At 35.9% G+C, this 24517-nt stretch overlaps 1 protein-coding gene across 11 annotated transcripts in view; it reads right to left on the reverse strand.

Moving 5' to 3' along the window:
* Positions 1-24517, reverse strand: part of LOC106873997 (potassium voltage-gated channel protein Shaw) — a 526032-nt gene that overhangs the window by 230367 nt on the left and 271148 nt on the right. For all 11 annotated transcript variants that reach the window (XM_014921551.3, XM_014921552.3, XM_014921548.3 and 8 more), the window contains one exon: positions 15504-15590. The gene's annotated coding sequence lies outside the window, so the exon portion shown is untranslated. The remainder of the gene's footprint in view (positions 1-15503; positions 15591-24517) is intronic.

Below are 24517 nucleotides of genomic sequence, written 5' to 3' on the forward strand. Positions count from 1 at the left end.
ATCACAACAGTAATACCTATGGTCCTATTCTAACAATATATCTGCAATCATCAGCATCGCCACCATTTCAATAGTTTAACCCAGCAACCTCACTGTTATGTCACCATTGATACTACGAAAACCAGACCACCATCACCATCTTCCAAACCACCACTACTACTACTACTACTACTACTACTACTACTACTACCACCACCACCACCACCACCACCACCACCACCACCACCACTACTGACGAAAGGAAGCTGTATTGATTTTGTTTATGTTCTTAATTCATTTATTTCTATTCCATCTCTTCATCATCCTCCCACCACCATCACCACCACCACCACCACCACCACTACTACTACTACTACTACTACTACTACTACTACTACTACAATCCCAACTGTTACTATTATTACGAGTATATCTATTCTTTATATTAGTATCACTATTAGCTCTTACTAGTGCAGCTACTTTTAACATCACCATCATCATCATCATCATAACCATCACTAAAATTACTAGCATTACCAATACCATCACTACTAGAAGCACTGTTACTACCACCACTAATACTACTTCTCTCACTACCGCCACTTGTACTACTACCAACGATCATCACCTCCCACCACCACTATCACAGCTATTACCCCGACTACTGGCACTACTACTATTTCTGTCAAACAGCTGCTACTACCTCGACGGTCACACAAACAACTACTGCCACCTGTTGTCTGAGTCTTTATCAAATCCGCCATTTTATTCTTTCGCTATAGTCGTGAAATAAAATCACCCAGTTCAGCAGCAGCAACAGCGGCAACAGCAGCAGCAATAACAACAATAAAAGCGACAAACAACAACAGCAGTATTAACTGAAAATGCTGCTGCTGTTTTCACTCATTGCATTGGCTGCAGCTGCCGCCTTTGTTGTTACTGATATTAGCGCAGTAATAGCATGTAACCAGAACGGTGATAGGATGTGAAGTGCGAACGTAGGGACAAAGGCAAACACGAGAAAACCACCTTAACAAAAGGATCATAACAAAGATAAAAGCTGTGAATGCAACAATAAACAAGAGAAGCATCTCTGTAAAGAAAAAAAAAAATACGCCCCAATACAGGGGCAAAACGAAAAAAAAAAAGAAGAAATTATGAATGCAACGTGACTCAAACAAGAATTGAATTCACAACTATTAGGCGCAATAGAGATACAAGGAACTAATAATAATTGATGAAGATGATGACGACGACGATGACAACGACGACGACGATGACGTTGATATGATGACGACGACAGTGAAAAAGCCGAAAACAGCGCTGAGAAAGACGAAATAACAACGACCCGGAAAAAAAAAAAAATTTTTCTCGCCTCTTTAAGAGTGGTTTTTTTTTTCCTTTTTTTATATCCTTCATTTGGTATCCGGTAAACTTTTACAAATAAACCTACACATACAGAAACACACACATACACACGCACACAAACATGTGTATAATATAATATAATACAATATAATATAATATAATATATATATATAATATAATATAATATATATATATATATATATATATATATATATATATATATATATATATATATATATATATTACTCCATTTATTAAATTTTATACCCCAAACTAACAGGGAGTTTCTACCTCGTAAACAGGAGTTACACCACAGTAATTTTATGATCTTTGCTACCCTGGTATCTATTAACCAATTTGTTTTGTCGTAGTTAATTGTTAACTAAGTGAAAATAAATACATATAATCAAATATATATATATATATATATATTTACATACAGGGTGGCCCAAAAGTAGGGTTACAGTTATTCAACTATCTCTTTAGCATTCACATACTAACAGTTTAGATCTTAATTATATTAAAAAAATATGAAACCATTATTCTATGCTAATTTAGTTAATTTTGTCAAGTTCCCATTTCAGTTTGTAAGATAGAAATTTAAATGTAATAAAATGTTTTAAAAGAAATTTAAAGTGCCTGTGTGATAATTGTAAACTTACTTTTGGTTTACTATATATATATATATATATATATATATATACATATATATATATATATATATATATATATATATATATATATATATATATATATATATATATATAGAGAGAGAGAGAGAGAGAGAGAGAGAGAGAGAGAGAGATAAATAGATAGATAGATAGATAGATAGATAGATAGATAGATAGTTGCATGTATATAATATATATATATACAAGCGTACATACGCACACGCAAACAAACTCGCACGCACACACACACACACACACACAAACACAGATATATGTATTCAACTGTTGCCGTTTTTCAGCGAAAAGACCCATTCGGCTGTTGCTACACTATTGTGTATACTTGTGATTGCACGTATCTCTGCGTGCTTGTGTAATAACTATGCACAAAGAAAGCATTCTGCTTACACAAACATACAAATTTTCCTACAAGTGCACACACAGACTCGCACTCTCGCGCGTGCACACGCACATATACACACGCATGTATATCAAGTGTTAATTTCTTTAAACATTACTGTTCTTAAGACAAGTTAATAACAGCCCTTATAAAAAGCCAAAAGGGAAGATGGTGTATGTGTTAGTGTGTGTGTGTTGTTGTTGGCATTCCGTCGCTTACGACGTCGAGGGTTCCAGTTGATCCGATCAACTGGAACAGCCTGCTCGTGAAATTAACGTTCAAGTGGCTGAGCACTCCACAGACACGTGTACCCTTAACGTAGTTCTCGGGGATATTCAGCGTGACACAGTGTGACAAGGCTGACCCTTTGAATTACAGGCACAACAAAAACAAGAAGAATGAGTGAGAGAAAGTTGTGGTGGAAGAGTACAGCAGGGTTCGCCACCATCCCCTGCCGGAGCCTCGTGGAACTTTAGGTGTTTTCGCCCAATAAACACTCACAACGCCCGGTCTGGGAATCGAAACCGCGAGTTCGCTGCCGTAACAACTGGACCATTGCGCCTCCACTGTTAGTGTGTGTATACTGGCACATAAGAATCCCTCTCAAACCCAACGCCTATAGTTAGCAATATAGCAGCAAACGTTAGAAGAGCTCCTGCTGATCCTAAGAGAGGGAAATCGTCTCTTACTATTTAGAAGTCCAAACTAAGAGTGCCTTCATTGAAAAGTTTACAAGAACACTCCCAAATCTGTATGTAAAGTTATCTGGTTATTATTCCCAAATATTTTTATAAGAAGCCACAAACATTGTTAGAAACTATTAGTCTTTTTTGTAAGGCACTAATTTGTGATAAGTTTGTGGTAAATATCACCAACTTTTAAACCAACATGATATTAACGTTAGCTGTTCTTGCTTAGATAACATCGTTTCCCAAGTTACATAACACATAAGATAGGCATATGGTGGTTATTGTACTGGGTGTGCTGCCACACTTAATGCCACCAAATTTCAAGCAGGAGTATAACAAAAGTTTCATTAAGATTTGTCATTAAATTAATGAGTAAGATTAGTATTTATAAAGAATTTGCCATTTTCGATGGGTGAATAGATACATTTGCTGAGCGAACCTCCTGCAATCCATCTGCAAAAGCCAAAATTGAGCTTCTTAACCGCTGATAGTTTTTTTTCTTAAAAGTCTAAATGGAGCTACACTCCCTCCAGTAGATAGTGTCCAGAGGAATTGTATGGGCGTTCTGCCAACGATTTCAGAAGATATGTAACCACACGCCTTTAGGTCCTGTTTCTTTTGGAAGCCTGCCCACCAATGACATCATTATAATTTTGAGGACTATCGATTACGTAATTACAGGATCTTCCAGTATGTAAAGCTGTATATTCAGAAGTAATCCGAAGTGTCCCTCAACAGAAAATTCGAAGTAATTACAAAATTTCTGACTTATTATCGGTCAATCGATCGAAACTGACAGACAATAATACCAGGGAAATTGGCATTATTGTCAGGAGTTACCTACAGTTTTGATAAAAGTAATAGTCGAGTTACTAGTTTTGCATTTTAGTAATTCTTTTACAACTCAATAACTTTATTGTATTATGCAAAGATATGCAAAAGTTTCACTAGGTGAGCCACCTTCTCTAGAGGAAACCTAGTTTACCATCAAACAAGAAAGAACTACATTCAAGAGTTGCTAGCGAGTAGGGTTTCTGTAATCGTGGATAGATGATTGATTAGACATGTACTTTCATGTCTCGGAAACTGAGTAATGATGGCCACGTCAGTTTTTAACTGCTTGCCACTGATAAATACATACACATGCACGTACACACTCTCGCACACACATACACACAGAGACACTCACACACATACACACACAGTGTCATAGTTTGTCTTTTTTGTTTTAGACTGTGGTCATGCTGGGGCACCACCTTGAAGTATTTTTGTCGAACGAATCGATTCCAGTACTAATTTTTTTAAAGCTTGGTAATTATTCTATCGGTTTATTTTGCCAAATTGTAAAAATACGTGGAAATAAACATACCAAAACCGGTTGTCAAATGGTGTTGGTGGTGGTCGGGGGCAGATACACACACACGACGGCTTCTTTCAGTTTCCTCTACTAAATCCACTCACAAGGCCTTGGTTGGCTCGAGGCTATTGTAGAAGATACTTGCGCAAGGATACTTGTGCACGTAACAGAACTGAATCTGGAACCATGTGGTTGGGAAGCACACAGACACACCATATATGTATGTATGTATGTATGTATGAAATTAATAGATCTCGCCGATAAGGTTTGCGTAAAAAATACGTTGCAATAAAATTTCCCTATGTAACAATATTAAATATATGCAGCCATAAATATTAAATATATATGCAGACTAAATATTAAATATATATGCAGCCATAAATATTAAATATATATATGCAGACTAAACAAGTCACTTTGAGTTCTCATATTGGTGACCTAGCATGGATACTGAACATCTGTAATACTTGAACACAAGTACTAGAAGTACAGAACTCATTTTCTCTGTGATAGAGAGTTGCTTCTGAATCCAGAAAACAGCGAGTTGAAATAGATATCCGTTCTACTATAGGCACAAGGCCTGAAATTTTTGGGAGAGGTATTCAGTCGATTAGATCGACCTCATTACGCAACTGGTACTTAATTTATCGACCCCCGAAAGGATGAAAGGCAAAGTCGACCTCGGCGGAAGTTGAACTCAGAACGTAAAGACAGACGAAACACGGTTAAGCATTTCGCCCGGCGTGCTAACGATTCTGCCAGCTCACCGCCTTAAGTTGTAAACAGATATCACGAAACATCTCGTTAAACACATTCAGGATACCCTGTTTCAAAAGATAAAATGATGAATAGAAAGGGAATAAAAGTAAAATTTTGACAATGTTGTTATAGGGTAAAGTATACGTACTTTTGTTTTCTTTTGGCAGTTTGCTGAAAAGAACACTGAATCAATAAGACCAGCTGACTGTCAAGAGTCAGTAAAATCTATGAAATATCTTAAAAATATCTAGTTTCTTGACATCAGCTACATGTGTGTTTGAGTACAAGCGTACCTGTATGTATTCGTACATACACATTTAACATATGTACAGACACACACGAGTACACAGACAAACACACCCACATACACACACATATATATACACACTTTTTCATAATACATATATAAATATATATATATATACACATACACACACATACATATATATGCATGAATATAAATATATACATATCTGAATATGCACACATATACTCACATATATATATATGTGTATATGCATATATGTATGAATGTATACAAACATCAATACGTACACACACATCTAAGTATATTTCTACCTAACAGCCTCATTTGAGCCAACAAGAAACCATATAGGGGGTCAAGGTCGAGCAACTCATTGGAAGTTGGAGATAAATTTTCTTAAATCACAATCTTTAACTTTGAAAAGACGCAATGGAGTATGCAATCGAAAAGCTGTATGGGGATAGTTGAAATGGTTTTGAACATATCAGAAAAACTGATGCCTGATAACATACAAACTAAGATTGCTTAAGATAATATTGTAGATAAATCTATTTCTAGAACTGTTTAAAAGCTAAAAACAACAAGCAATGGAGATAATGATAAAAAGCAGCCGATAGAAGTTTTTGGACAGTATAAGAATTCAAATCGATTGGATCTAGTTTTTAGATGAATACTAGTTACATTTAATTAAAAAAAAACTTTATAAAGCCTTAGATTTATAATTAAAAAATTCTACATTAAGTTCAAGCAAAAGTGGCAGGTTTCTTCTTCTTACCATACAGGCATACATCCATACATGCACACGCACACAAATAAACATACACACGCGCACACACACACACACACACACACACACATATCTGAATACGTGCATGTTCTGGTAGTAACTTCCCTTGAAGTCGTTATCTGTCATACCGGTATAGTACCTACTGATGCCATTGGATGATGTGAGCTCTGTGTATATATATATTGGCTGACGATAAAGCAATGACTAGTATTATTACGAAACCGGTATGCTTGTAAATCTCTTTAATAACTCACAATAATGACTTTTATTACCTTTATTCCTACCCCAGTTCATCTAATTGTATATTTCTATCATATATATATATATATATATATATATATATATATATATATATATATATATATATATATATATATATATATATATATGTATATATATATATATATATTGGCTAACGATATGTGCATCTTTGATCACGAGCAGGCGTAGTGAGAGAGCATCATAGATTGAAAGAAATTCTTCGGGGTTTGAGTAATTCAACTCTGGAACATGCATGTAAGGCCCAGTTAGAATTTTTTTCAGGTTGAGTAGCCCATCATGCTCAAAAGGTCCCTGAATAAGGGTTGTTTAAGGATGTTGAACTAAACGCCCATCCATGCTTCCAAAGGTGAAAAATCCAAACCCCAAAGAATTCCTCTCAACACATGGCTACTTCTCGTGATCAGAGGTGCACATATCGTCAGCCACCAAGGGACATGCTCAACTGGTTAAGGTCAAACAACTGACAAGCAAATCTGTGGAATTAAGCAAAATATTTGTTGTAGCCCATCTTTTATACCAAGACAAAACAATGTACATGATAACACTTCCAATCAATTAGATCAGAAGCCATTAGAGCCACTGCCTGGTACTGCATCCATCAATTAAGATAAGAAGCCATGAGAGCCACTGCCTGGTACTGCATCCATCAATTAAGATCAGAAGCCATGAGAGCCACTGCATGGTACTGCATCCTTATCATTATTATTATTATTGTTCAGTAGTTTTATTTTTATAACGTGCTTTCACTTCACTACCGAGCGCAGCTCTGTGCGCCTTGGGTATGTGCTGTGGTTTGCTGTGGTGCTCTTATGTTTACTGTATTGAAAGTGTTTTGCGTAGAATGTATGCAGTGCCCAGTAGTGCAATTTTCTGTATGTTATATATATTTATAAGTCCTGGTGTTTTTGTTATGTATTTGTCTGAATATTTTTTTTATTATACCTAAGGCACCTACTATGATAGGAATTGTTTCTGTTTTTAGATTCCACATTCGAGTTATCTCTATTTCCAGATCTTTGTATTTTGAAAGTTTTTCCATTTCTTTTAGAGAAACGTTGTCATCTGCTGGTATTGATACATCAATTAGAAAGCATTTTTTTTCTTCATGATCTTTGACAACTATATCTGGTCTATTTTCCTTAATTTCTCTATCTGTGTGTATTGGCATATCCCAGAGTATGGTTGCTTTCTCGTTTTCTGTGACCTTTTCTGGCGTGTGTTTATACCATCTTTTTTCTGTTGTTATTCCAGTGTCGGCATAGCTTCCAGTGTATATAGGTCCCAGCTCTGTCGTGTCTGTGAATATATTCCTTCTTAGCCAGAACAGGGCAGCCAGAGATAATATGATTTATTGTTTCTTGTCCATCTCAACACATTCTACAGTTACTTGTTATGTTTCTTTTCATTATGTGTTTTTGGTAATTTCTGGTGGGGAGGCTTTGGTCTTGTGCAGCAATTAAAAATCCTTCAGTCTCTGCTTTGAGTCCTGAGCTTCTCAACCATTGCTGGGATTTTTCTCTGTCTATTTCTTTTGCATTTAGTTTAGCCCAGTATTTACCATGTAGGGGCTTTTCTTGCTATCGTTTTATCATGGTCCGTTGCTGTTCTAGTTTTAGTTTGGATTTCATTTGTTTTATAGCTTTTGTCGTTTCTTCTTCTTCTTCTTCTTCTTCTTCTTCTTCTTCTTCTTCTTCTTCTTCTTCTTCTTCTTCTTCTTCTTCTTCTTCTTCGTATTTGTTAGGTAGATTGATTTCTTGTTTGTATTTCTCAGCTTCATTAAATACTGAAAACAGCTTTTTGTTTTGCTCGTGTTTTGTGGCTATTTGTATTAGTTTTCCTTGCTTCTGGAGTAGGTATTTTTGCAGTTCTATGGTGGTTATTTTATAATAGTTTTCTAGCTGTATAAGACCCCTGCCACCTTCTGTGCGTTGTATATATAGCCTTTCTATGTCAGATTTTGGGTGGTGCATCCGGTCATTATTTTTCTTGTTTTCCTGTCTATTTTAGATAGTTCGTTTAGTGTCCAGTTAAGGATGTTGTAGCTGTAGCTTATAACTGGGACAGCTAAAGTGTTGATACACATTATCTTGTTTTTAGCATTGAGCCCTGTTTTTAGTATTGATCTAACTCGTCTATAGTACTCTTTCTTTATTTTTTCTTTCATTTGTGTATGTTGTATCCTATCTAGTTCATTGAATCCTAAATACTTGTATGGTTGGCTTTCGTCTAGTTCTCTTATTTCATTGGCTTTATCTAGTGTTATATTGCTACTTTTAACTAATTTTCCTCTTTTCAGGGTTGCTTTGGCACATTTTTCTAATCCGAATTTCATATCTATTTCCTTGGTAAAGCCGTGTACTGTCTGTAGTAATGTTTCTAGCTCTCTGTCGTTTTTAGCATATAATTTTAGGTCATCCATATATAGAAGGTGGCTGACTGTTTTTCCGTAGCATTTGTAACCGCATCCAGTTCTATTTAGCAATTCAGTTAAAGGTGTGAGTGCCAGGCAGAAAAGGAGTGGAGAGAGCGTGTCTCCCTGGAATATTCCTCTTCTAATGGGGATGGCTTTCGTTTTCACAAGTCCCTCTTTTGCTTGGAGCTGTAGCACTGTCTGCCATTTGTTCATTGAGTGCCTTATGTATTTTATAATAATTGGTGCCACCTTGTTTATGGCTAGTGTTTCCAGAATCCACGTGTGGGGAACACTGTCGAAAGCCTTTTGGTAGTCCATCCATGCCATACTGAGACCTTTCTTCTTTCTGCGGCTGTCTTCAGTTATGACTTTATTGATCAATAATTGATCTTTACAGCCGTATGAGCCCTTGCAGCATCCCTTCTGCTCTTCTGGAAACAGGTTGTTATTTTCCAGGTGCTTACGTAATCTCTGCGATATTATTGCAGTAAAGGCTTTGTAGATCGTAGGGAGACAGGTTATTGGTCTATAGTTTTGTGGTTTCTCCGTTTCCATGGATTTAGGGATTAAGATGGTTTTCCCTTTCGTGAGCCATTCAGGCATTGTCTCTGGCTCTGCTAGTATGTTGTTAAAGTTTTCTGCCAGCTTTTTATGCATTCCTGGCAGGTTTTTATTATTATTATTATTATTATTATTATTATTATTATTATTATTATTATTATTATTATTATTTCTATGTTTATAGTCATCCTCCTCCTCCTCCTCCTCCTCCTCATCATCATCATCACCAGTAGAATAAAGTGAAAACTATGGCAGTTTAACCAATAAATTATTAAGTGTTTCAAAGTGGCATGCTTGCGGCAAAATTATCCAAACATAATTCAGTGTCATTTCACTTCTAAATAGAAAGAAACTCTGAAAGGAATCCAATTAACAATTTATACAACTTATCTAATTGATTTGTACGGTTAAATTAACCTCTATAATGATAGTCAAACTAAAGCGCTCTACATCACAATCATTTCAATTGCATGTAAATCAAGCTAAGACCTGAAGATTTTCATATTTACAAGAGAAGGAAATAGCTCATACATTTCTATAAGGTACAAGTGCGTGACATAAAAGGAAGGTATTTTATGATTCAATCAGTAATAGTGATTTGGCATTATGAACAAGCACTAACCCTCACCCCATATTAATATGTATATATATATATATACATATATATATATATATATATATATATATATGCACACAAACATATAAATGTGGTGGGATGTTTCTTAAGATTGGGTGTGTATGTATATACAGTCCTGGTGAAAAGTTTGAATACATCGATGGAATTTAGTACTTTTCTCTTCTCTGAATGTATTTTAAAGATAAAAATCGTTGTAGTTTTTACGAGTAAGCGTTTGCATGGAACAAAGTTAATATATGTGATGTAGGCGAAGGACTGGCTGTGTGGTAAGTAGCTTGCTTACTAACCACATGGTTCCGGTTTTCAGTCTTACTGCGTGGCACCTTGGGCAAGTGTCTTCTACTATAGCCTCGGGACGACCAAAGCCTTGTGAGTGGATTTGGTAGACAGAAACTGGAAGAAGCTCGTCGTATATATATATATATATATATATATATATATATATGTGTGTGTGTGTGTGTGTGTGTGTGTGTGTGTGTGTGTGTGTATGTGTGTGTGTGTGTGTATGTATGTGTGTTGGTGTGTCTGCGTTTTCCCCCCCACCATCGCTTGACAACTGATGCTGGTGTGTTTATGTCCCCGTCACCTTGCGGTTCGGCAAAGAGTGACCGATAGAATAAGTACTAGGCTTACAAAGAATAAGTCCTGGGGGCGATTTTCTCGACTAAAGGCGGTGCTCCAGCATGGCCGCAGTCAAATGACTGAAACAAGTAAAAGAGTAAAAGAGTATTGAAAGGTGGCGAGCTGGCAGAATCGTTAGTACGCCTGGCAAAATGCTTAATGACATTTCGTCTGCCTTTCATCCATTTTGGGGTCGATAAAATAAGTACCAGGCAAAACTGGGGTCGACGTAGTAGGCCTATCTCTCCCTCAAACTGCTGGCTTTGTGCCAAAATTTGAAACCGGTATATATAAAGTATTATGATATATAAATAATATTTCATTTCATAGTTCCCATGACTTTTTAACATTTGAGATACTACGAGGTACATCAATATTTTGCGAATTTAAGGAATTGCTTCCTGGAGAGAACAGTTATGAACTCTTGCTCAAAAAAATATCTTTGTTGAGGCTGTCGATAAATCTTTGTCGCGATTTCTTCAAGATGTACTTGAAGATCAGGTAGATTTCTTGAAGATCAGGTAGATTTCTTGACAAATCTCTTGAAAGAGCTTGCTTAATGTGTTGTATCTTCATTTAATTGTATGGCAGGTCACAACAATTCAGGTGCAGCTCTTAGATAATATTTCCCCTACATCAAAATCTTCAAACGAGCTACTTGCAAAACGTTCAGCGAAAGAACAAGGCCGATACGGTAAACACCAATGATTGTTTGAAATGTTACAAGAATAATTTAAACTGTAATAAGGAAGACTACCTTGTAATTATATTTAGTAAAAAAAAAAAAAAACATTCATTAGGGTATTTGCGTCAGTTTTCGTTTTAATTATCATAGTTACTTGTTTTCAGAGGATATGCAATGATTCAGACTTTTATTTAGTAAAAACTCGAGTATATATGGAGTGGAAGATTACTTAATAAATAAAAACAGTTTACCTGAGGTACTGAACCCCATTTTACTCATATGCCTTTCTAGATGTGATTCTCTGTGTGTGTGTCTGTACTATATGTATATATATATATATATATATATATATATATATATATATATATATATATATATATATATATGTATGTATGTATACATATATTTCGCTTATGCACTACGAGACCAAAAACCCGGTGTGCAACTCAATATACGTATGATTCAAAACGAACTGTTGGCTGAGTATAGAGAGGTAATAAGAAAGAGATGAAAAAATAAATAAATAAACGATTCTTTTATGAACTTCAGGTTCATAAGATAATCATTTATTTCTTGGTCATCTCTCTTTCTTATATATATATATATATATAATCTCCCTTTCTCATATATACAAACTTTATTATAAAAGACAAGCGGATCTCTATGTCTCTCTGTTTGTCGCAACATCAATAAAAGGGAGGGAAAGAAGGAGAGGAGGAAAAGTTGTTGAGAGAGAGAGAGAGAGAGAGAGAGTGAGCGAGAGAAAGAGTGAGTGAGAGAGAGGCAGGAATTGTTGTCACCATAGTAACTATCAAGTTTTGATTTAATACGCGGGAATTTTAAGTGCAAGTCAATAGAACGGAACACAAACTTCAAAGAACGACTATATATATATACGAGGGGGTGTTGAAAAAGTTCCTGGCTTTCGGTCAAAGAAAATACATGATTTTATTATTCCTCTCTCGGATTCACACATTTATTGCAGTGACCCTGTAAAAGAACTCAGAAGGCTGGGCCTCCAACCAGATCTTATGCGATGCCCTTAATACCAGGAACTTTTCAGCATCCTCTCGTATATGATAAATATTTTTACTTTTGTCTCTCTCTCTCTCTGTGTTTCTGTATGCCTTTCAACATATAGACAAAGCAACATAGATTTGAAAAAATAACTATATGCATGTATGTATGTATGTATGTATGTATGTATGTATGTATGTATGTATGTATGTATGTATGCATGTAGCTATGTATATATAATTTCATTTTCTTATCTTGTATTCTGTTACTAGTGTTGTAAACATCGATCAATCGCTCATGCTCACTGCATGCGTTTTGTTTGTTCGCCGGCTCGCTGAGGCGTAACGCCTGGGAGACGACTCCCTCATTATGATGGGTGTTAAAAACACCTGGAAGTCAAAGACAAGTGAGACAACTTGCCTCCGATTCCATTCAGGAATGATGGATACCGATATTTCGCCATTTTTGTGGCTTATCAACATCAAACACCTGAACCGAACCAGGGACGAATTGAATCGCCGGTAATTATATAAATTGTGTAAAAATCATTTGCTGGTATGCCACGGCGATGCAAACGTAAGATTAAATAATATCGGATGCATAAGCATACTATCGGATGCATAAGCATTAATATTGGATACAAATGCAGAAACACACAAAAATAATTTACACATATGGAAGACATGAATTTATACATATGCTCATATTAATACATAAACTCAAAATCTATTTTATTCATTTAATTCCGTCGTTTTCCTTCAGTCTCTATCTCAAATGTTTCTTTCCCTCTCATACACAAATACGCATACAAATAACTAGATATATTGATATGTAACAGCTTTTTTGTTCAAGATAATCTTCATGAAACAAATCAGTTAGGTATTTAGTTTCAATGAAGTATCGATTTGCGTCGTTTGGGTTTAAACTTCTTCTGACATTACAAAGCCAATGTTTAAATTAATGGGGATAGGGATAAATGAATCGATTTGTCAGGCTATTACAGATACTTATTTCATTTGACTCCAGAGATGGACAAAAGATAACCCCTCTTTGCGGTTTCACCTGAGAACCGAGAAGGTTAAAACAAAATGTGATAGATTTAGTTCAGTGCTGTGCTACCTCACTTAACTACTGCGCTACCTAGAAATGTTTACCATCCCTGAAGTCAATGGAGTGAGCATTTATGTGGTCGTGCGACCTGTTAGAAGTAGTAGACAAATCTCACTCATATTACATCCCATAATCTTAAAAAGAAACAACGTTTTAAACAAATGCAGTCCGAAAAAATTGACGAGATGGTTCGAACTGCCTTTGGTCCTTCAGACCAAACAACTTTTGGTCCTTCAGACAAAACAACACCTGTATAAAATAACTGAATTAATGCGCACCTCCCATTTCTCCCCTCCAGTAAGACCCCTCTAGGTCTTTGAACCTAGTATATAATATAACAAGATACTATCTCCGAGGGAATTAATTTTATCCACTGTTTGTAAAACCGAAGATTTTCAAAACGTTTTAGTGAACAATATTTTAGTTAAAACTCATGATTTTCTTTGTTGTTGCACCGTTGAAAGCGATAAGGAGAGACTTTTAGTTGGCCAACGGATCACCTGAGAGTAATAGTTTAGAGCGGAAAGCTTTGACTCCGCTCTCTACACTGACGAAATACTAATGAAATTTCAGCGCTCCTATTGTTCACATTTTTGAAAACCTATCTAAACATGGTGTTTAATTGTAGTTACGTAGGCAAAGTAATTGGGAGTTTAAGTTTCGTCGTATTGTACACGACTCATATTGCTGACTGTTAGTGTTCGATTGATCAGCACTTTGGAATATATGATCTCGAATTAGATCTCTTAACTGGAATGTTACAACAAAGCTCTTCTGCGAGAAACACGAATTTTACGTGCTACATTTCGTTCAGCTGTTGGAAACAGTCTTAATACCGAAGTTTCAGAGCCATGTGATTCATACAAATGTTCACTTTTAAATTAAATTTAATCTAAAATCGAAAATTTATGTGCAAAATCAGTTTTTAGTATTTACTTCGTATGTGTATATTTTGTATTTGTATGTATATGTGAGTGGGTATTCACAAGGGCTTCGTCACATGAACACATGTACTCTCATGGTTCTTTTCAGAGATTGTGATTGTATTTGCGACGAAAAACGACGATCTTTATAGAAGATTTAAAAAGAAATATACAAGAAATATTCAGAAAAGGGAGGGCAGTACCCTCCTAGGAAAATAAGCAGCTGGTAAAAGTGAATATCTTTAAGAAAAATGTAGACCGAGAAAGGACCGGAAATCAGATCTGAAAATTTGTTACTGCGTAAAAAAATCACCCAAAGAGTAAGCAGTGGAGTTAAACATGATTTGTCTTAGGCCTACCACACAAAATGGAGATATTTTAGTTAAATGATTTATTCTTATTTTATACAATCTAAGATATCGAAAGGATATGTAACAAAGATTGATTTCCTATATGCAACACACCCAACAGTGTAAATTTAACTGATATGAGAAATTAGATATTCATGATTTTTTACAAAGTTTTAGCAAGATCACTAACGAAAAATTGCTCTTAGTAGCAATAAAAAAAAAGCGTGTCAATATACAGCGTTTTCTCGAAACTGCTGTACAATATAGTCATATCTTAACCTTATAAACCAAAGGAAACCTTGTGTTAAAAAAAAAATCAAAAACAAAACCAAAAACAAAAAAATTTGCTGAAGATATAATGAATAAATCACATTTGTTAGCACATTTGTTGCAAGATTTCTAAGTGTTTTAGGGTTGGATACAAAAACCTACTCGTCTCAACGGAAAAATACGACATATATCTTCTAGGAACGTCATCGATAAAAAAAGGATCAATATGCAGAAACAGATCTGTCTTTCCGATAAGTATCAAAGAAACCTAAGCTATGCACCAGCTTTCTAATTCGTCTGGGGCTTGTGGAGTATGAATCTATATATTTTGATGTTTAAAATACTTTAAAAGTTGAACTCACCAGAAAAATGTATGATTTACATTATAGATGACTTCAATTTGTGTTATACGTACTCCTTCTTTTGATCCACACGCGCAAGCAAGGAATCTGAAAGAATAAGAATAAAAAAACATTATATATAAATATATGTATATGTAAGAAGATAAAAAGCTTAAAAGCTTACCCTTCGCTCGCAAACAAATAAGACCTGATAGTGTGTGCCACGCTTTTTCTATTTGTTTTAAGTGTCTACGCGTTCGCGAGCAATCACAAATACCTTCTCGGCTCACCGACCCTTGACTGAGCAGAAACTAATGTTTTGACATGAGAAAGGGAGGGAGAGAGAGAGGGAGGAAGAGAGAGAGAGCTGCAGCAGTTGTCAGCAAGTTCTCATTTACTGTTGAGTAAACTGGGGCAACGTAAAATGATGTGGTTCTTAAGGATACAACGCGCCGCCCCGCCCTGCCCCGCCCTGCCCCGCCCTTCCCCGCCCTGCCCCGCCCAAGAATTGTACATACAACTTCGCGATAGTGACTTGACCACGCTAACCATTAGGTATGCAGCGTCACATAAACATACACTAGTACACGAACAAACAGACGTATAAAAGAAGGATAGGAACTCTCCACAGGTGGTTAAATATTTGTATTAAAAGTTTAACTTACATTTGTCGTATTAAATGATTAAACAGACAATAAAAGCACGTCTGAGATTTTAGATGCAATAATACACACACACACACACACACACACGCACACACAACATTACTTTATCTATCTATCTATCTATCTATCTATCTATCTATCTATCCGTCTCTCTGTCTTTCCCTCCATCTATCTGTATGCTTGTCTGTCTATTTACTGTCTGATGCATATATATACACATGTGAAGGCACGTAGCTTAGTGGTTAGGGTAATCCGCTCACGGTCGTAAAGGCGTGAGTTCGTTTCCCGGCGGCACGTTGCTTCCTTGAGCAAGACACTTTATTTTACGTTGCTCCAGTCCACACAGCTGGCAAAAATAAACAGTACCTGTAATTCAAAAAGGCTGGCCTTGTTACAATCTGTGTCACGCTGAATCTCCCTGAAAACTACGTTAAGGTAGCGCGTATCTGTGGAGTGCTCAGCCACTTGCACGTTAATTTTACGAGCAGGCTGTTCCGTTGATCGGATAAAATGGAACCTTCACCGTCGTAACCGATGGAGTACTAGTGCTATATACACACATATATACACGTTTACATATATATTCTTTTCTACTCTAGGCACAACACTCAAAATTTTTTTTTTGGGTGGGGGGACAGTCATTTAGATCGACTCCAGTACGCAAATGGTACTTAATTTATCGAACCCGAAAAGATGAAAGGCAATTTCATCAGCAGAATTCGAACTCATCTATAGCCTTGGGCCAGGCAAAGCCTTGGGCCAGGCAAAGCCTTGGGCCAGGCAAAGCCTTGGGCCAGGCAAAGCCTTGGGCCAGGAAAACCCTTGGGCCAGGCAAAGCCTTGTAAGTGGATTTGGTAGACGGAAACTGAAAGAAGTTCGTCGTATATATGTATTTAAACATTTAGTTTTTTCAACTTCATCATTAAAAATATTTACTTTAAATACTAAGCTAGCCTCGTTCAAAATAATCCGGTGAATATTCGTTCTTAGGATGCTATGAGAATGGAAGTGCTTGCTTTATCCAAAATCTGGTTTCCAGGTTACAAAAATATGAAAGTTATATATTTTTCAATAAAAATAAATCTATTAAGAAATGATTGTAAAATAGTGCACAGTAGAGCTCCGTCTAACGTGTGAACTTGTCAATTACTGAAATTCGATTCACTAGTTATTTGAATTCCTAAGTGACTTCAGCAAAGCATAGCTTTTTACTATTCAGGTGTATCGAAGGTTAATACAAGTGAGTTAGAACAACTAATTGAAAATGCACAAGGAGGTAATTTTTCTTTATCACTTTTGATTTTGCATGGATAAGCTTAGCGATGATCCGCATTGTATGACGCATGGCTAAAGAAGAGTAATAAGAGATATTGTTACAAGAAATTGCCCTGGCATAAAGATTCACTAAGACATACATATATATAAGGCGGCGAACTGGCAGGATCGTTAGCACGCGGGGCGAAACGCTTAGCGGTATTTTGTCTCCTGTTACGTTCTGAGTTCAAATTCTGCCGAGATCGACTTTGCCTTTCATTCTTTCGGGATCGATTATATAAGTACCAGTTACGCACTGGACTTTAACCCTTTGTCTGTCCTTGTTTGTCCTCTCTATGTTTAGCCCTCTGTGGGTAATAAAGAAATATATATATATATGGCTCTGTGGTAAGTAGCTTGCTTCTCAATCACATGGTTCCAGATTCAGTCCCATTGCGTGACATCTTGGGCAAGATGTAGGCTCGGACCGACCGAAATTTTGTGAATGGATTTGGTAGTCGGAAACTGAAAGAAGCCCGTCGTACATATGTATGTAAATATGTACGTATGTATGTATATATATGTACAACTATGTGTGTGTATCTTCCTGTCTGTCCACCCAGCACCGCTCGACAACCGGTGTTGGTGTGTTTGCATCCCCGTAACATTGCGGTTCAGCAAAAGAGGCCGATAGAATAAGTGGCAGGATTAAAAAATGCATAAGTCCTAGAGTCGATTCATTCGATTAAAATTTCAAGGCGGGGTCTTAGTATGGCCGCAGTCTAATTTCTGAAACAAAAAAAAAGATAAAAGATATATACATACAATCATACTGCGAATACACACACGCACGCACGCACGCACGCACGCACACACACACACACACACACACACACACACATATACATACACACAGACACATGGACCGGTAGATAGATATATGATACACCATTTGCGTATCATACTAAATGGATATACATCCTTAGACGAGATGATGGCACAGAATTATAAAATTTATTCTTCAAATTCTTGTTTATCGTTTTATATACACGCACACACACGCGCGCACGTTCGTATGAATGTATGTATGTATAAATGACACTAGCATTCTTGACAGTGCCACTAATCTCAACGGAAACTTCGAAATGCTCCAGTATAAAAGGAGAAGTTAGAAAGTATGGTGCACCTTCTCAAAGAAAAAAAAACCCATTAAGGAGTCGACAATACTCCAGTAGATTCCCTAGAAATGAAGGGCAGTACTCATGAAAGCTTTGAGAGCCACGTATAAGGAGATTTTCAAACAACGAAATTGCCAAAAGAATAACCACTATGAGGTTCTATATTTGTTATAAAGTAAGAAAGATGTCATAAGATTCTCTGCGAATCTACTACATAGTGTTTTCTTAAGGAGACGTAAGTGGAAAGCGGAAGAAATGCGCATAGAAGAACAGCCAGTATTACGATAAAAATGTGACAAGTCCTAACATATATTTAACGTTAGATTGCTGATCGACAAACATCTGCCACACCATCTCTAATACAAATTCATTGACATCAAGAAAGCCTTTAAATGATTTCTTCTATGATAGGAACCTCTTCCTAATGATTCTATCACTATATGACAATTAAAAAGCACAGTTTGACTGACAACCTGCAAGAAAATGCCACATCGGAAACACTTTGTGAATTCCACCCCTCACTGTCAACAGATGACGGTTCTTTGCAAACTGCATTACTCGGTCATCGACCTCATGGAAAGAAGTAAAGCAGAACTCCAGGAGCTTACTATCAGATTTGAAAATGCGTCAGGAGCGTACTTACGGAATGAACAATGGGTTCAGTTCACAAAATAAAAAAAAAAAAAACAGTTCTGATCGATACTGCAACCAGAATGTAACATTTAAAATGATGCTCATCGAATAAAAAATTAAAAATACCCCAAACCCCATTTCAACAAAGAATTGTAGCTCAATAAAAAAAACCCAGTTTGACATCTCATTTGTTATGATCATACTGAACATCTTCCACAACGATCAAACTGTTAAAATCTCCCCATGAGGCTCCGGCAGGGGGGTGGGTGGCAAGCCCTGTTGTACTTTTTCGCCCCAACTTTCTCTCACTCTTTCTTCCTGTTTCTTGACTAACGCTGCAATGGACTGGCGTCCCGTCCAGCTAGGGGAACACATACGCTATAGAAACCGGGCCCATGAGCCTGGCTAGGCTTCAGAAGGGCGCTTAATAATATATATATATATATATATATATATATATATATATATATATATATATATATATATAGTGGAAAATAGTGGTTTCAAATTTTAGCACAAGACCAGCAACTGGTACTTATTTTATCGAACTCCAAAAGGACGAAGGCGAAGTCGATCTCGGCGGAATTTGACCTTGGAGAGTAAAGACAGACGAAATACCGCTACGCGTGTCACCCGGTGTGAGCTAACGATTCTGCCAGCTCCGATCTTTAATCTCTCTTTTGTTTATTAATACGTAAAGAACTCACCTTGATCAGCGTAGGGAGTTTTGAAGCAGAGTGGAAGAGTAACAAAACAAGAGAAACAACATCTTTATTGCTACTCTACATCTCGTCTGATGCATGGGTCGTTCGACGAAGTTACCTTTCTCCATCGCAAAAAGAAGTCACACGTTTAGCGATTTTTATCCGTAAGATGGCAATGCCCCAACCGTAAATGACAAACCCAAATCTGAAGATTATGAAGACAATTTCCCATTGTAACGTTTAGAGTATTATGTCTAAATATCAACCACCTTCTAGGCAATTTATGATGGAAAGTGCGTAAAAGAAATTGTTACAAAACCCAGACTGTATATGCATAGTTTATTATTAATTAATTTATCATTCACACATGTATGTATGTATGTATGTATGTATTCATGAATGCATGCATGTGCGTGTGTATGACGATGGTGCGTGTAGCATTGTTACAGTTGACGATTAAATAATCATAGCCTTTGGCACACGACACTCGTTATACTTATGAAAAAAATAGAGATTAATGGGTATAACGGCTACAATACTTACGCAACACATTTCTAAAATCATTGATGAGGTCGACATGAATGTCTCTCGTTGGCAAGCTATTCCAATAATTGAGTCCCGTTCCAAATGAAATGCCATTAATGTATAAGTTGTTATTAATTGAAAATAATATAAGAAATGACTACTTTTGATATAAACTAGTCATTCAAATGGAAATATGGTTGTTGGTAGTGAGAATGCAGAAATCTTGTTCCAATAAAGTGCTCGAGACTAGCTTTATTACATTGGCAACTATAAAAATAACTTTATATTTGTGCCTTACATCAATAAATGCTTTCTTTCCTGCGGTGGTACACACTCTGTTTATTTATACAGAGTTTATTACTTAATATATATTTCTTTGATAATAGGACAAAAGTATTGAATGGAAACCACGTGAATAAGAAAGAATGACAATCATAAAGCGAGGTGGGGGTCTCCCTATTAAACAGTAGTTTTTTCTTTATATGAGTGTATAGTTTGAGATATTTTTAGGAAACAAAAGCTGACTCCATATGTCACACACTCTTTTAGTCCATGAAGCTCAAATAAATTTTTTTACTGTTATTAAAGGGGTTATTTTTACCACATTAGAGATTTTTAGAATGTCTAGGGGAAATATTCGATCGATTCATTCGAGTACGGCCAGTTGCTGAGTGAAAAGGCTATCCGAAAACTAGCCGAGAGGTGGACGGATCATGTTGCGTTCGTGGCCAAAGCACTTAAATCTTCTATGACTCAATCCAATTCGATGCAATAAGTGCTGCAGAGTAAGATGGACTTGTATCCCCGCTCCACCATCAGCAGAATAACTGTAAAATTGCCAAGTGATTTAATAGTTTGTAGCATTGGCTGATGTACCTAAGATGTACATGAAAGTGAAATTTTCTTTAGTACCCTTTCAACCTAATGCATCTTTACCACACTGGGGTCGTAGGGGCATTATGTAACACTGTGTCTGTAACTAGTTTAAAGAAAAGTATACGTTTTTGACATTGCTATGTCCATGGCTGGAGTTTGATTCACAGCTGAAGCAAGTCTGCTCCATGCACCACTCTTAACTCTGAGAATGAAATAAATATCAAAACTACAATTTTCTTTTAAAAAATAAATTGCATTTGTTTACAGCCAAAATATCTTAGTAAGAATTTGTGGCATAATGTCATAAGATTTAAAAAGAAAATTGATTTTTTAAAGAGCAGACATTTAAAGAAGTCTGAAAGAAAGCAACATTAAAACTGATGTTACTCTAGATTTAATGTTAAACCTGTCTAGATATCATCGAAACCTACCGAGCATCAACTAAAAGATTTCGCTACATCATTTTTAAATAAAGATTAATTATCACATAAACACTATCTACGACGTGGTTAACATTTTTCTCTATGAACTTTGTTTATGAGAACAATTATCCGATTAAATTTATACGATTGAGATTTAAGAATGAAGTTGGCAAAATATGTACATACTTCAGTATTTATAAACCGTGGACAGTATACAGTATTTGTATACCATGTTTTTATAAAAAAAATCGAATATCTGTATCTATTATGTTTGTTCTTTATGACGTAAGCAGCTCCCTGAGGGAGACAGTTTAATATTACGCTGATATCATTTAGCTAGTCACAATGCTAATATTTGCAGAAGTGGGAAATAATCAGCACTGTTACTACACCGCCTTCCGTCCTAATATTTCTTTTATCGACCATTAAAGGGATAAAAGACGGAGTCATCCACAATGGGATTCCAGAACGAAGAAATGATATCAAGCATTCCTATGCATTTATCCTGAATCACATTCACTCCTGCTAGTCCACTACAATTCCTACCTAATATTGACTTCTAGCTTTGACACATATTTATCAACATTTACGCTGACAATATACGAATTAAAAGGAAGAATTGAAAAGTTAAGTTGACTATGGCAGGAATCGAATAAAGAACATTTAAGGAACATTGCGAAATTCTACCAGGCATTTTCTTCGTTATTTTGCTGCCAATCAGCTTCTCTGCTATCTTATTATTGAAATTAACTAGCATACCCGTGTCGTTAAAAATACCGCCAGTTTATTAATGATAGACAATGACACATCAGCAGAATGAGGTAAAGCATTAATACATGTCAGCAATGAAGTTCATTTACAGAACTGAAGCACTTGCAGACTCACGTACGATTGTAACATCCTGGTAGAAAATATCACCCACATAATGCATGTACATATACATACATATATATGTACATCTAAATAAATACAGACGCCTATGATGATAACCCAATAAGGTTCGAAAATCAGTTAAGGTTGTTCATCCTTTTTCAGTCTGCAGAGAAATGGATAAAATTTGCCCTGTTTATAATTATAGGGTGTGTTACATATATACTATATCATACCTTGGTACTGTGTGGACTAAAATCCCCGTTGAAAGGCCGCTGGTATATATAGAGTGTTAAACACTTTCGGTATGCAAATTAGGGACTCCTTCCTAGAGTAACTGCTGCATTTCTTGAGTATATAAACAGTTTGGCTATTCGTTTCTCTCGAGACTGCCAGATTGATGTAGACTCCTCTGATGAGAACATAAGATTCGAAAATCAATCAAGGTTGTTCATCATTTTTTTTTCAGTCTGCGGATAAATGGCTAAAATTTGCCCCGTGTATAAGTATACCATATGTTACATATATATGTATACACACACACACACACACACACACACACACACACACATCACTCAATCTTTTCCTTCAATCTGAACGCAACATTCAAAGTCCTGCCTGGATTTACCTAGGATTATACTTAAAGACCTTTACCTTCACGGAAGTACAGACCAAAGTCCACACCCACTGGAATAAAATGAACTGTGAAATTTATTCTCCTGTCTTTATTCTTCTATCTACTATTTTATTCTTTTATACACTGTGAATTCTCTGTCTGGAACCTTCCTAGATACGTACCTTGTCTCTGATGATGGAATACCCAGAAACAGCTGTAAGAGTTTACTACTTCTAATTCACCTTACTCTAATTGAATTCTCTAAATAACCTGAGATACTCGTCCTGCCTTGGACTTGTTGTCCTTTTCCTTCTAATATATACCTGCAATCTCGGAAGTCTACTACTGATTCCTAGCTACAAGCTCAGCTGTGAACTTGGAACCCAACGGATGATCACTTACACAGAGTACCTATTCGTTTAGATTATCAATGAACTAAACTCCTCATATTATTTACACACACACACACACACACACATATATATATACGTATACATAACTATATATATATATGTGTGTGTGTATGTACATATATTTCTATGTACATACATACAAATATATATATATATTATATATATATATATATATATATATATATATATATATATATATATATATATATATATATATATATATATATATATATATATCTCTCCAAAGGCCTCTGCGAAGCACTCATACATACGCCTACCTTTGTATATACACCTATACAGGTGTGTATATGTGTGTGAATTTGTGTGTGTACGCGTACGTTTGTTTGCACTTTTTAGATTGAGGAAATAAGTAAAATATGCTATCCAATTAGAAAAGGAAAGAAGGGTTTGTATCAGAAAGGGCGAACGTGTAAAATGGACTAAAACGAAAGAAAAAAAAGGAAAGTATGCATACATACATACATACATACATACACACACAAACACACACACATATATAATGTTTAAATTATCGTTCAGATAACTTTTATATATATGTTATGTGAACGATAATATTTTGAAAACAAAAGTGTTTAATATTTAATTTCATATATATATGTATATATATATATATATATATATATATATATATATATATATATATATATATATATACCGGCATGGTCACATGCTTCCGGTCAATAATCCTTTCCTTCCTTGGCTTTCGCCAAGTGACACACGCTACCACTGTCTCTCTCGGTTCCGTGCCTCATCGCGTTCATACACACATAATTTTTCTCGTCTGGCCGTAAAGCCTTCTGTTTGTTTTCCTGTCTTGTTTTTCGTCCGCCACTACATTCCTCCATGGCTAGATTTAAT

This window comes from Octopus bimaculoides, chromosome 4, assembly GCF_046866305.1.
Source record: "Octopus bimaculoides isolate indiv1 chromosome 4, ASM4686630v1, whole genome shotgun sequence".
Taxonomy (NCBI): Eukaryota; Metazoa; Mollusca; class Cephalopoda; order Octopoda; family Octopodidae; genus Octopus; species Octopus bimaculoides.